This window comes from Poeciliopsis prolifica, unplaced genomic scaffold, assembly GCF_027474105.1.
Source record: "Poeciliopsis prolifica strain line A6 unplaced genomic scaffold, Auburn_PproV2 SCAFFOLD027, whole genome shotgun sequence".
Classification (NCBI taxonomy): domain Eukaryota; kingdom Metazoa; phylum Chordata; class Actinopteri; order Cyprinodontiformes; family Poeciliidae; genus Poeciliopsis; species Poeciliopsis prolifica.
The window spans coordinates 5342550-5357184 of NW_026562402.1; the positions used below are offsets into that span (position 1 = coordinate 5342550).

The following is a 14635-nucleotide window of genomic DNA, read 5'->3' on the forward strand; positions in this document are numbered from 1 at the left end:
TCAAAACATACACTTCTGGAAGTTGAGGACTTGGGTTCTGTTTACAGCAACAAACACACCCACAAAATTGTGACCAATCATTCAATAGTTTCACATGAAGAAGTTCGTCTAGGAGACTGTGACAAGAAGAGGTAGATCCCATGAGGCTAAGTACAAAATGACCCAAAGCTTCGTCATCGGTTCAACAACAAGAACCGATTTCAGAATCGGCACGCCTGCAGTCTGCCTGCAGAGTCCTTAGCAGGCTTAGCTCAGGCTTTTAACACATTCATTTGTCTTTGTGGAAAGTATTTGCTAATATACGCCTGTCCTCTTGCCTTAAAATGAACAAATTTCTTACTGGACTATTGAAGGCTCTAACCATCAAAACTGTCATTACTGTACATATCCTGCTGCAAAGACAAACACAGGAATGAAGCTGCAGCCTCCTATATGTTTTAACTCATAAGTTTTTTCTCCATCCATCACACAAATAGCCAGAATGACACAACAAATGTCAATAGTTCAACTTGTTGACATTTTATTAGCTGATGTGCTAATAAAATGAGGTACATTTGGTCACATTTGTGGCTCTAGTTCCAATCAAAGAAATTATCAGCCAACTTTTCAGTCTCATTTTGTTTTTTTACAACTAAAGTAATGAAGCAATTAAGGTAAGACAATTTTATTTATGTAGCACATTTTCAGCAACAGAGCAGTTCAAAGTGTTTTACATGAATTAGAAGGAAATACAAACAAAACAAAACACCGAAAGAAAGACAAAAAGGTAAAAGTATAAAACTACATATTGGTTTCCTATATTTAATAAGAATAAGTCATCTGTAATCTATAAACTGGTGAGGGTTTCTCTGGATTCTTGTTCTGTTAGAAATAGCTATAAATAAAAATCAATAACTGCTTTAGTGATAAATTAAAGTGTATCAACAGCTCAGTGTACAAAAGAGATTTGAATAGCTGGAAGAGACCAGGCTCCAAACACTAAACATCAACTGATGAAGGAAGGGAAACTAGTCTATGAGGGGCTGTTTAGGACAAAAACTACGTTTTGTGTCTCACACACTACTAAAGACTCATACACACACAAAATATTAAAATTGCACATACATAGTATTAAAATGTCACACACGGATACAATCTTTCTCTCAACAAACACAAAATACGAGCGCTTGGAAGTTCACTTGGGCTCTAAGAAAGCGAGCCTCCTAACGCTTGAGGAGGGAGCGGTCGAGAACAGCTGGCCAAAATTAGCGTTCATAAATCGGATCAACCTTGAGCTCAACATGGAGCGCCGATTTCCAACTTGAAGCAAACTTCACTGTGGTGTCAACGCATGAGCGATCTGATCTCTAAATTATGCCCCGTCTCTTCCATGAGACGCATACACACGCATACAAAAATTTGTCTTTCACACAAATACAGATTTCATCCCCATTCATTCATTCATTCATTCATTCATTCATTCATTCACACCCTAGTGTTAGTTCACACACACATACATTTTCGACCTGTCATTCAGAATGTGTATTTCAATAGTGAATATGCAAAATGTTAGTATGTTGTGTGTGAGAGAGAAAATTGAATGTGTGTGTGACATTTTAAGTATATATGTGCAATTTTAACATTTTGTGAGTGTGAATGAGTCTTTAGTAGTGTGTGACTGATAAAACATAATTTTTGTCCTAAACGGCCACTCATATTAGTCCATGTTTAGTTTAATTTACAATATGCAGTGGACTCGACACCCAACACAACAAAGTCAGATATCTTTCATAAAGCTTCATAAAGCTGATTTTACATTGTAAAATCAGCCTGTCATTTCAAAAGAGCTGCACAGAAGAAATAATGTTCCTTTTAATTTCACTTTGCAGTTGCTTCAAACAGAGTGAATAGTGTACAGTGGGCACTTTAAGACAAAAAGGCCGACCGAATGTTAATTTTTAACTTTTTATCTTTCAACTATTTAATCCTGTCAGCATGCACCTGAGAGCTATTAAACCATACAGGTCATTTATCATTTGCCGTTCATATTCATGTTCGAAGGCCACAAATATTAGCAAACTATGACTGTTTCCTTTTCTTTTGCGTTTCTGAGTATTAGATTACATCTCTTTTGCACTTGCGAAATATACTCACATGGTGTTTCTGAAGAACACAAAAGCATACTTAAACATTTGTTTCTCAAAGTACATCTGTCTACATGTGCTGCTCGATGTCTTGAGAATCGCAAGGTGGAAATCACAGTTTATCTTTCTGTTTACCAAGCGCACTTGTGGCACATTTGGCGAACACGAAGCCACTGAAAAGCCACACCTGCTCTTGTGGGGTAGGCCAGCCAGAAAATCCTATCCGTCTTTGTTTCAGAAAGACACACACACACACACATGCGCGAGCGCACGTAGATGCACATTGCAGGGCTGGCACAAATGGTTACCTGTTCCCGGCTGCACACAAAGAAAACCTTTATGTGCTTACCTGTGCCAGGCTGCCCCGAGCACAGGACACCTGAGAGGGTGTGGGAACTACTTCCAATCATCCACTCCTACAGTGCAGCCACTGAGCCATATAAATACATCCATACCACGGCTGCATAATGACCCAATCTTAAAGGTGTCTGCAGGTGATCAGCCACTGCTTACGCTGTAATCCTGCTCTGTTTTCAGGTTTATGCAAACTTTGCTTAACTGCAGCTATCGTCTGTAACCTTGAGATCAAAGCTGAGTTATTTACAATATATTACAGAGACAAAATGATTTAAATGCCGCAATCTGAGTGAATGAGTCTTCTCTCAATCCTGCACTAACACTAAGTCCATTGTAAACCAACCCCATCTTACAGGCAGAATTAGCCATTTTTCTTATTTGATCAAACGATCACAAAAAAATTCACGGTAAGCTTCACCACCAGCACATGAAAGCATCGAGCTAAACTGCACATTCCTCGCATTGATACAATTATATCACGCCATTAAAATTTTACTCCAAAGACGTGTAATTTTGCTTGTCACACCAGGCTGTTATTTGTGACTGTTATGGACTTTGCTGCCATAGTTTCATCCCCTGTAATTTCACCAGGCTGATCCAAGACGCCATGTCTAGCGAAGGGAAGTTAACGAACGACCTTCTGACACGTCGTTAACGGCATCAGGCACATGAGGAGCACTTCTCGATTTTTCACATTTTCATCTCGAACAATCCTTTGAAGAAGCGGATCACGTGAGGAGTTCCGACCCCGCTGCTGGTTCAGCTCCTTGACACAGCAAAAATGTTCTGTAATCACATAATTAAAGTGCGTTTCACAGTTCCCAGGATGGAGGGGAGGATGCTAAAACAAACGGATTCAATGCAGGATTCAATGTTCTTTATGAGGAGGTAAAGGTCTGCTCTGTTTACTTTGCAGATGTTTGGGAGAATTTCGCTAACAGTGTTTTAAAGAGGCAACATGTAAGTGGAGGATGATCACGTTAATCCTCTGCGTAGTTAAAACGGATTATAATGTGTTTGCTTATGTCTGACGATCAAACTCTAAAGTATTATTCCAAGATAAAAAGAAACCCCTGCTTAAAGAAATCCTTATATATTTGGTTGTCAATTATATTTAGCAACTTACCTGCAGATTTTTATTTTTAGCTCAAATTATAATTCATATTCTGTTCATGCCCCACAAAGCACTTTCTAGCTTGACTCTAAGCTATGTTTTTTCCCTCACTATTCGGATCAAAGGTTGCATTTTGTTTAAATCACACCCACACCCACACACACACCCAGCCACAGCCAATAGATTAATCCAACTGTGATTAAAGGCACATCTGATAAAGTAATTCCATCATCCATGACTCTGTGGTAAATATCCAACAGAGAAGAAGAAGCGTTTCATTCTGAAGTCAGACTTTTTTTAAATAAAAATCCCCAAAAATATATTCTTTACTCAGTTTGCAACAACTCTCACGGACGGAGAGGGTTGATTTGGCTAAAACATCATTTTACAGTTATTTTTAGAAAACATTCATATGTGCAAATCGGTACCAGCTTGCTAAATATTAACTGATAGCCTTAAATTTCCTCATGCCTAAAATATTTCTCTGAACCATATGAAAATCAAAACATCTTTCAAATATCTGAACAGTTTAAGCCTCAATCAGGAAGGGGAAAGAACATAATTTCACTAAATCCTCCTCTTAAAAACTTTCTGGCAGTCAAAAGAAAAGCCAGAGAACTTGTCCAACAGCCAGCGAGACTGTAAGAAAGTCAATGAAATCGCAGCTCTATTTTTCCTCAAGTAAACAAAGAAATAACTCAACTGCAATGACTTTTATGCACACTTTTGAATAGAAAGGATGTTGAACCTTTCTTTATAGTCAGCTGCAGAAGACGTGGACAAACCAGTGAAAAACTGGGAAAACGTGGTCTGCTCAGATGAAACCAAAACTGAAAGCTTTGCATACACTATGTTTGAAGGAAGAGTGGCTCTGTACTTTACCCCAGAAACACCAAACCAAAGGTGGGAACATAGTTGTGTGGGCTGCCTTGAAGCGCACTGGCAGACTTCCTAGTAGTGAAGAAGAAGATGAAAGGAGAAATGTCCTCCCTTGATAGAACTGTGAAGATGAAATGACTGAAGATTCCAGGGAAGAAAATAGTCACAAACACACAAAGCCAATGAAGCTCTTAACTGTTTCTGGAGAAAGAACGTAAAACTAGTCGATCGTCTAACTTCTATTTAATTGAAAATGAATGTAAAAAGAGCTGAAGATTAGATTGCACAGAAAGTTTCCCCACGAGCCTCAAGATCTGAACACAGTTCAGTTGGAAAAAGACCAGCAGGTGTGTCGCTCTTCACAGGAGGCCATTTTAAACCAGTCTCTACAAAGTGTAATTGAGCTGCAGTTCATGTCATGGACTTATTAACTTTAATCTCACTTAATTCTTTTGGTTTAGTGATGACAACTTACTTTTTGTGCTGAATTAACTAAAAGTTACAAATTTTTAACTTGAAACAATAAAGTTCAACGCCGCGTTCATATCCTACGTCTGACGTCATGATGCAAGCTCCACCCGGGACAGATCCGGTACCGACCGGGGTGCCTGTGCTGGTTCTGGGGTGGAACACAACACACATACGGAGACCTCAGTCGCAGGTTTGATTCCCAGTCTGGTCACCTTTGCCGGATGTCTTCCCCCTCTTTCATTACCCACTTTTCTGTCCAACTACTCTCAAATAAAAGCTATCTAAGCCAAAACAGGGCGGCCTGTGTTTAACGTCACATTTTTATCAAAGGATTGCTCATAAAGTCAGTAGAGCTGTAATTTATTGATAAAGGGATGCAGAAGACTGGAGACTGGAACTGACTTGGAACAGGACAGCAAACATAAATGTGCAGGACGTGAAAACTACACGGATTACTTTTTCAGTTAAAATGTTCAGAATAATTTGTTTTCTAGCAAAAACTGTAGAATACATGAAAAAGGGCTGATGCGTTTGAACTTCTCCCATTATTCACAAGTTTATGTGAGCAACGATAACATTAGAGACCAAATATCACTTTGAACATGAGTTGATACGATTGACATGAGTGTACAATGTACAAATGGAGATATTCAAATCCTATAACTCAAACAATAATAGGAAATCCTTTTAAAAAGAAAATCTCAGTTTGTTCCTTTGCTGGCGCACAACTTTCTCCATGAGCTCAAGTTGAGCATGTTTGGTCAGACAAAGCAGAGTGTCCTCACAGTGTGGTGCGACCTACTGGCATGCACGTGCAAAATCACAGTTTTACTTGGTCACGTTAGACCACTAATTGCCAAGATGCGGATTTAAGGAGCCCAGCTCTGTCTGCAGAGACAAGACATGATGTCATGTAGCCTCACTTGTTGGAAAAATAACTCTTTGAACACAGACAAGTCTGTGATTCATTTTGCTCTGATCGATGGGTGATAAGCAGTGAGGTTCTGGTAACTTTCCACCACCTCATGAATCTGAATCTCGCCTTTTGTTGGCGTCTAAGGTTGAGTAATTAATCAATAATGTGACTCAACCTGCGTCCTCTGAAATACAAACTTGTCTTTGTCTGTTTACTTGAACTTCATGAGAATGCTAACTCTTGCAAAGCTTTGAAGATATGAGTTGGCTTAAATGGATTAATGAAAACCAACAAAAACTTTCATGGAGCACTAATGGGTTTCTTTATTTCTTGCCAAAACAAACTCTTCCAAAATTCCAATCAGAGAAGTCTAAATTGGACATTCTCTTTTGTGTCAGGTCATGGACGTCTTCATTTGTCTTCCAGCTTTCGCCCACAGAGACGGGTGAGCATGGCTATGGAGAAGGCCGAGAAAAGGGTCACCCAAAAGTTTACACATACTGCTGGTTGTCTTAAGCCTCCTCCAAGACCTCAGGCTGCATAGTCAAAACCTTCTGGGACACCATGATGGTACCGGCTTACACACCCACAGAATGCCGCAATGCGAGGTCCACCTGGGTGACAGTGAGCATGAGCATCCATCAGCTTCTGACTGAAAGCAACAAGCCTGACCCTGACCCTCCGGAGGGGATTCCCGCTCACAGTGCCAGACAAACAGCAATAATTCGCTTCCAGACTTGGAAAAATGGTGACCATCTCGCACGTAAACGCAAAAGCTTCGGGACCTTTAACCCCGACTCCCTGCAAATTCAGTTTTCCACTGAAGCAGCCAGATATTCAGGAGATGCACGCCGTGACTAGGAAGGACACAAAGGAGCCATTGACAAAACTTGTTGGAACAACCTGATCCAATTATGGCGCTTTGTCATAAGTCGCGAAAGCAACCATGTTAATAACGAGCTCAACAGGTAGTAAAGCCTGAAAATCCCATAATCAGTAGTTTTAGACAGACTCAGGGTGTCTGTAAGCAATGAGATCCAAAGGAAGGAGATGTTTTCTGGCATTAGAGACCTGGTTTATTTAAATAAGATGTCCGAGTTAAAAAAATATAACTCAAATCCTCGTATCAAAAGTAACGCTCTAAGATTTCCTAGTTTGTTTAGCCAGAAGTCCTTACCTTAGACAAGTTCAATTTATAGAGAGGTTGCCAGAATAAATTATACTTAGCTTCAGGAATAAACACATTTATTAAGAAAAATGAAAAAAAAAAAAACAAGCAAAGCTACACAAGACAATCATTATGCAACTAAGACAAAGCCTCCTAAGCCTAGTAACTTGCAAACACCTTTGCTATTAAGTGTTTACAAACTAGCAATCGTTGCGCCATAATAATAAATACTGCTGGGCAATACATCAATAAATTGTTCCAGAAATGATTGCGATAAACAATAATATTATTGTTTTGAAATATTTTTCAAGTGGTATCTTGATAATGAAATAATAATGCAATTTCACCCACTCAAAAACCAATAACCTGTAACTTTGTAAAGAACATTCATCACTAGAAATGGAAGACATTTTAAATATCATCACCTTCCTAAAATAATGGCTTAAGTCATTTTTCACCAAAAGGGATTTTTTTTTTTTTACTTTTGCCCCTGATACTTTGGCATATATCAGGGATTGATTTATTTTTTATTTTATTTTATTTTTTGGCCTAAATCACTTTTGGCAAAAAAAAAATTTGCTTCGGCTATTATTTTAGGAAGGTGGTGATATCCAAAGTAAAGCACGACAATCGAAAACAATAATAAATGAAACTGAAATGATTACACACATACCACAGAAACAAAAAATATTTCCCTGTATTTCCCTTGAAAAATATTAATGATCAGGACAGAAATGATCAAGTTCATTTCTATTAATCATTAATTACTTAGTTGCTCATTGTGGCAGGCTTGGCAACGAGTCTTTTACATCTCCTTCACTCTCCTTCGCACAATTGTTTTAATTCAGTTGCAATAATGGATCCACATTATAAAAAATAAGATGATACAGATATATTTATAGCAAACTATTCAACGGGTTTGAACTGCGCTCATTATGTTGGGGCCAGCAAGGAATTTCAATAAAACAAAATTAAATATTTGGGTTTATTTGAGTCCAAAAGAAACACAACCTCGAGGTTCTGCACTGCTGACCACAGCTAGGAGGAACAGACCGCAATGGAGTCCTCCAAACTGGGTTAGAACCGCGGAGAGACGCTTAATCGGATTAAAGACATCAAGACAAACAACTGGTATCAGCATCATTACACCACATAATTTTACAATTTTCCATTTCATCCTGTGGAAGAGTCCCAGTGAAGTCTGACCAGGTCAATGATGAGACTCCGTCTTGAGTTACAATTCGGATGCAATGCTTGGTTAACTTCTGCTCTGTCTGTTTTATCTCATGCATGGGTGAAATAAGAAATGCAATTTCAGTAGAAACGTCCCCTGTGTCATTGGAGTTTCTAACATGTGTGGCAACAGCAGCTGACATTCATACACACTGTAGGCTGGAAACGTACAAAACAAAAACCTCATGAATCTCAATGTTTCCATCGTTTGCTATCTCTTGAGTGCAGTTATCAGTGTAAGCAGTAGAATACCAAACACTGTATTACCCCACTGCTAAAAATTGACTCTAATATTTACCTTGTTTACTTTTTTAAATTAATGTTTGCTCAAGCCAAGAGTGGCTTTGCTGTTTTAGTAAATGATTTAACTGCTTTTTATGATCCATTTTTCAAAGGTTGAAGTTTCTGTCGGGCACCAGGAAGCTTTGGGATGGTATAATCACTGATGCCTAATGGCTGGCTTTTTGTTTGTTTTCATGACGTTTGCTCAGAAATTACAGAATCATCAACAACTATAAAGGTATAATTAGATCCTGCATGTTTTTGGATTGCCAAGGGCTTTACTGTTATGCGTGGCTGAAGCCCTTATTTTGAAGAAAGAAAGAAAACACAGAGCTTTGAAAAATAATATCACTGTTTTTGCACTTTTTTTGAGACCAAGTGTTTCTGCCCCCCGTACCCCAAAAAATAATATCATTCAAAACTGAAGTGTGTTTTTATAACAGAGTTCAGACACTATTTGCATGTAGTGAGGGGAAAAATGCTTTTCAAACCAACTTGTCCCTGCACGAACAGAAAGTAATATCACATCTTGTTAAATCTTAAATATACAAATTGCTTTTAGAAACTTGCGTTTTGTTTAACAAGAAAGCCCAAAAGTTGCTGGCTCAACTTCACGGCATGGAGAGGGTGAAAAATCTGGTAAAGTGAAAACTCCAGAAGTACAAGAAAACAAGTCCATTAGCAGACTAACATGTTTTGGCTTATGACCTTCATCAAGTCCAGATTCACTAGCCTAAAGTTTGGCAAACCTCAAAGAGCCATTTCTAAGGTTTTTGGGTGACCAGTAAACCACAGAGACACAGTGAAAACATGGAACCATGCAGGATCTTCCCAGGTGAGACTGGTCAAAATGAACCACATCAACAATTCCTCCAGGGGAAAATGCTGCAGACCTAATCGTGTCAGTTGAGGTCAAAGTTCACAACACAACAATAAGAAGCAATCACACTAAATGCTGACCAAAACTCAAACAAAGCCTCTTCTCATATTCCAAACATGTTGATGACTTTTGAAAAGACATGCAGCGGACTGAGCAGATAAAAGAAGCTCAGAGTATAAAACTAGCAACATTTCAGAGAAATATTTAATGCCCTTGGGCTGCAGAGTGATGACTGGGAGTTCTTCACTTCTTCAGGAACTAAATGCTCCATTGTAATTCACAAAGTCTTGAATTCTGCTCTATGGCACCAGCAAATCTGGAAGGAGAATCTGTTTGTGACCTTAAGGTCAAACACAGATGGGTTAAAGAGCACCGTCTGAAACACACCAGTAAACATGCAACTTAGTGATAAGAAAAAAAACATCTACTCATCCATTATCTGTACCCACTTAGTTGCCAGGGACTTTCTCCAGTGGTAATTGAATGAGTGTCCGGGGGAAAACCCTGGACAGGTCGCCGGTCCATTACAGTGCATCATAGACTCAGGACAAACACGCACACACGCACGCACACACCCTCACACACGCACGCACACACACACGCCATCATAACAAGGGGTGATTTAGAGAAACCAATTAATGTTTTTGGACTGTGGGAGAAAGCTGGAGTACCCAGTAAGAATCAATGCATACATAGAGAGAACATGAAAACTCCATGCAAAAAGACCCCAGACTGAGAACCAAACCAACTGTGCCACCATAGTGGCTCCCAAAAAGACGAGAAAAAACTGAAAGAAAACAGACTTAGTGAAATTCTGGAAAAGTACGATAGATATGAGATGAAGACAGTGTTCGTGCTTGAAGTCAATTCTGCAACAAGGAGTCAGAGTGACGGTGTAATAAACTCACAGCCTGTCATCACAAACTTGTGATGGTGGTGGTTGTTGCCAGAATGACAAAAAGCTGTTATTAGCTTTTAGGAGAAAATTACTTCTCACAATGGGGCCCGATTGGCTTGGTTAGCTTTCTATCTCCTAATTTCCACCATTTGAAAATGTTTCTGTTTCCTCTGTCAAAAAGGAAGAGACTGGGCTTGTTGGGCTCAAGCTGTCACTCACAGCCTTCTGGTTCAAATCTGATCCTGTGCAGCAGATGCTTCCAAAAGTCTGACCTACTTTTCTGGTGCAGCATCTGCATTTATATGCTCAAGTTTTAACTCTGGCTATTCGTCCCTGTTTTCAAACTCTGTTTCCCTCCAATGTTATCAGCAACATTCCCAACTTTTCTTATCATGACATGGATGAAAAAGTCATGTGTTGTTTTCTTTAAATGCGACTGGGTAAATATGAACACCAAACACAGACAACTGACAACCTTGCAGCTGCTGAACAGCTTCAATTGGAAAGAATATGGAAAAAAGAAGATAGAGGTGTTTTGATATGATGGTAGCAACTCGCTTGGAGTTTTTGTTTTTCTCAGAGAAGCAAAAACACAGAAAAAAAGAGAGAAAAAAAGTGCAGCACACTGCATTAAATTGGCCGAGGCTGAATGTGAAATAACCTGAGGGCTGCAGAGCCAGACAGGTGTGCCGGGCTGTCCGCAGCGTACACGGCCGGAGGCTCCAATGTCTAGATTCTGACTGATGCAGCCTTCACTCATGGACAAAATAATCCTGAGAGGAGCAGAAGGAGAACTACTGCCTAGAATGTGTCAAAGCTCCTGCTTTCTGGAAGATAAGAGCAAACCTTTCTACATCTTCTGCCGCACGGTTTAATAATTACTACCTGAATGCATGAGGTTCTTAACTCAGTAGGTGGTCTGCTTTACAGTCTTGGCTTCATGACAAGGGCATGTCCAGCTACAGTCCCAGATGAGACTCTCTGACACACTGAGATTCTTTTCCACATTCCCCGAATGACTTGGCGTGCTCATTCCTCTGAAACTGAACTCTAGGCTGAGACAGGAGGCAAAAAAACACCGAAACTATGCACGCGCAGGAGCAAAAGCTGCTATTATGGACTATTAAAGCTGCTGGCATCTGGGCTGCGAGCCAACACGGCGAGAAAGTGACCGAGTTTGTTTAAAGCAACTCCAGCGCCCGTGTTTGAACTGCTGTTTTCTTTAAGTCGGTGATGCGTAATGGTTTGGAAAACTGAGAGGTGGGAATAATAGTGGAACGCTTTGATATGGAAATAAAAATCTAAACGGTTTTTTAAATGTCTAACAAGCAAAGATCAGACAAGCATCAAAGACTCCTTTACTTTGACACCTTTATCTAAAATTTAGCGCAAATGAAAGTCCACCTGCTTAGAATTAATTGCCTTTGATTCATAATAACTGGAACATTTATCATTGTATCAGATTTATTCACTTTATGATTCTGATGATGACATTAGACAAGAGAAGTTGTTTACTGCCTGTTTCATAGCTGGCTACTGCGTTATCTTTTTATGATGTGCAGCACTTTGAACTGCTTTGTTGCTGAAATGTGCTACACAAATAAACTCGACTTGATTTGACTTCCAGTAAAAAGCCAAAGCGGAATGGTCCTAATTGAAGCATAATTATATGTTTGGACGGCCTAGTCAAAGTTCAGACATAAATCCAAGAGGTAGGACATGAAAACGAATGTACGTCCAGCAAAAAACACAAAACCTCTCAAAGTATTTTTGATCTAGCTTCTAGTGCAAACAACCCAAACATATGACTCTGTTACAAAGCGTTGTGTGAACCGAAGATGCAGCAGAGGGAGTATTTGAGTGCAGCTTTAGTTCAATCACAGAACTGAGTGGATGTGTGTGTCCCGCCTGCTTTCCTATATGGTGCACACACAGACTCCCACATACATGCTCAGACAGCCGCCGTCTGACTGGCAGGTGATGGGGGCAGGTGCTCTCCAGACACTCGCGGGGGAAGAAGGAAGTGGGAGGGCGGCCATACTTTACATCTGAGTGTGATGTGAGCAGACATGCGTACGGAAATCAAATCTAAAGCAGCCTATAGGGGAGAAATTCATTCCCAGCTTTTTGAACTGGTTCTGATCTCTTTCTCACAAAGAAAGGATTTCAAAGCAAAGGGTTATCAAGTGGTCAGTGATTATGCAGAGGACCAACTGGCTGTGATAAATGGCAGTTAAATGGTTCAAGGTCCAGATTTGTACGCTGTGCTGCTACACATTTACCCAACATGCAGGTGGTGCATTCAGCTCAGCCCTATTGCCATGTTTAGGTAGTGTCTAGTTACATGTGCCAGAGTAACTTTTTTGGGGAAAAAAATAGACGTTTAGGAGTATATTTTTCCTGCACTGCACTTTTTACTTTTACTTAAGGAGCTTTATAAAATATTGTTGATCTTACTTGAGTTTAAAAAAAAAGAAAGAAAGAAATTCTGGTTACTCTATCCACTCTGTGTGATTTCACTAAATGGAAAAACAAGCTTGCTGAACCAAAGAAATTACCAGACACACACACACACACGCACACCCCCCCCCCCCCCCCCCCCCCCCCCACACACACACACACACATATATATATATGTACAATTTTTGTGCACTGTACACATCTCTGGACCTGAGGTAGGAAATCCGACCATTTACTCCACCATATTGCGCACCAGCCTATTTACCACCAGACTATTTTATACAGGCACGGCTGCAGACGCCTCACATAACAAAGCTCTTAGTCATCAGGTGGCCGGACGGTCTCACCTCAGCTCACCTTCTCTCTGATGAAGTTTGAACAACCAAGGCCCCTCCGGACGACGCGCACGACAACCGGACGAGAACGTGAGCGAAGTTATGACCTTTTCATAACTTCGACACATTTCAAAACACACACACACACACACACACACACATGTCACACGCGCGTGCGGGTGAGTAAAGCGCCCTGGTTGCTTGGCAGTGCCCACAGGTAAGTGCGCGCGCGTTTCAGCCTTACCTTGCTCTATTCCACAGAGAGGCGAGCACCAACTTTCAGCCACGTACAGTTTCCCCCAGCAACCTTTCATCTGACATATTCCAGACATGCACTTACCTGCCTCGCGCTGCAGCGGCTCACTGCCGCGCTGCAGCCGTCACATTTAAAGCCTCACTGCCTAAGGAGCTGCTGGAAACGTTACCGATGCAAGAAGCAACAGCGTCTTCAAAGGGAATCAGATGCATAGGGAAGCTAATAATCTCTCCTGCACCAAACATGCGTCTGCCTGAGCTGGATAATTGGACATTATCCATCCAAGAGGGACTTTAATTTAGTTGTTGCCCCCCCTCCCCTCCCAAATACAAGGACTAAATTTTCCTCCTCAGGCTGTAGGTCACCTGGATGAGCTCAACAGCGTCGCTTTCACCAAGCACACAACAGGAAGCGCAGCCTCGGCCCCAAAGAGCACAGCTCACCTTTCACTCCCTGCTGCTGCAGCAAAGTGCTCACATGACATGTGTTTTGAAGGTGCTAAAGTGCTGATTTATGTGCTCAGTTTGTTGTTTCGAGGGATGACCGGTCCCGTACCTCTCCAGTGTTCGCAGCCTAGAGCGTGTGCTGGACGGCGTCCAGCGGCAGTGTGTGAATCCAGCAGGCCGTCCCGGGGTCAGGCCCAGCCACTCTGCAATCCATTGCTGCCTTGTGTTCCTCTCGGCTTCCCCTCCTCCCTTCTTTGCGCTTGGCTTTCTTCCTAATCACAGCAGACTTTTCAGAACTGATGTCCCACTTCTTGGTTTCTCCTCTTTTTGCTCCGCTTGCTCTTTTCCTCGCGTTAGAGCATTTTAGAAAACGGGTTGAAAACACCCGACACTTGCTGCTCTCATAGCTACTTATAATGCAGATCCAGTCTCTCTCTGAGCTTCTCTGCCTCTTTACCCTCCCACCCTCCTTCTCTCTGTCTCCTCTCTCTCTCTCTGCTACTGTTGGGAGAGAGCTCTCCTTTTTTCCCTCATATTCTCCTCCCTTTCTCTCGCCCTTCCTCTAATAGTTATTTAGTGTCTCATTTCAGCACCTGCCCTGTCACAGAAAGAGGAGAAAGGGAGAGGGACGACAATAATCACCCTCCGATACGACAGTGTATGCAGTGCTTTGAAAAAGGATTCACGCTCCATGGCTCCATCGTATGCAGAATGTAAATCCCCACCACGCATCAGATTTTTATTTATCCACCCTGTTATTATGCTGCTAATTTATAGTAGTCTGCATAAAACCAAAACACATTAGAGTTGCAAAGCT

At 41.0% G+C, this 14635-nt stretch overlaps 1 protein-coding gene across 3 annotated transcripts in view; it reads right to left on the reverse strand.

Moving 5' to 3' along the window:
• arhgef19 (Rho guanine nucleotide exchange factor (GEF) 19) overlaps positions 1–14285 on the reverse strand; it is a 24803-nt gene extending 10518 nt beyond the window's left edge. Inside the window, exon 1 of one of the 3 annotated variants that reach the window (XM_055048554.1) lies at positions 13928–14285. The gene's annotated coding sequence lies outside the window, so the exon portion shown is untranslated. Of the gene's footprint in view, positions 1–13456; positions 13523–13815 lie in introns of those variants that run through there. The other 2 variants (XM_055048555.1, XM_055048556.1) reach the window with 2 other exon arrangements.
• Positions 14286–14635: the final 350 nt, after the last annotated feature.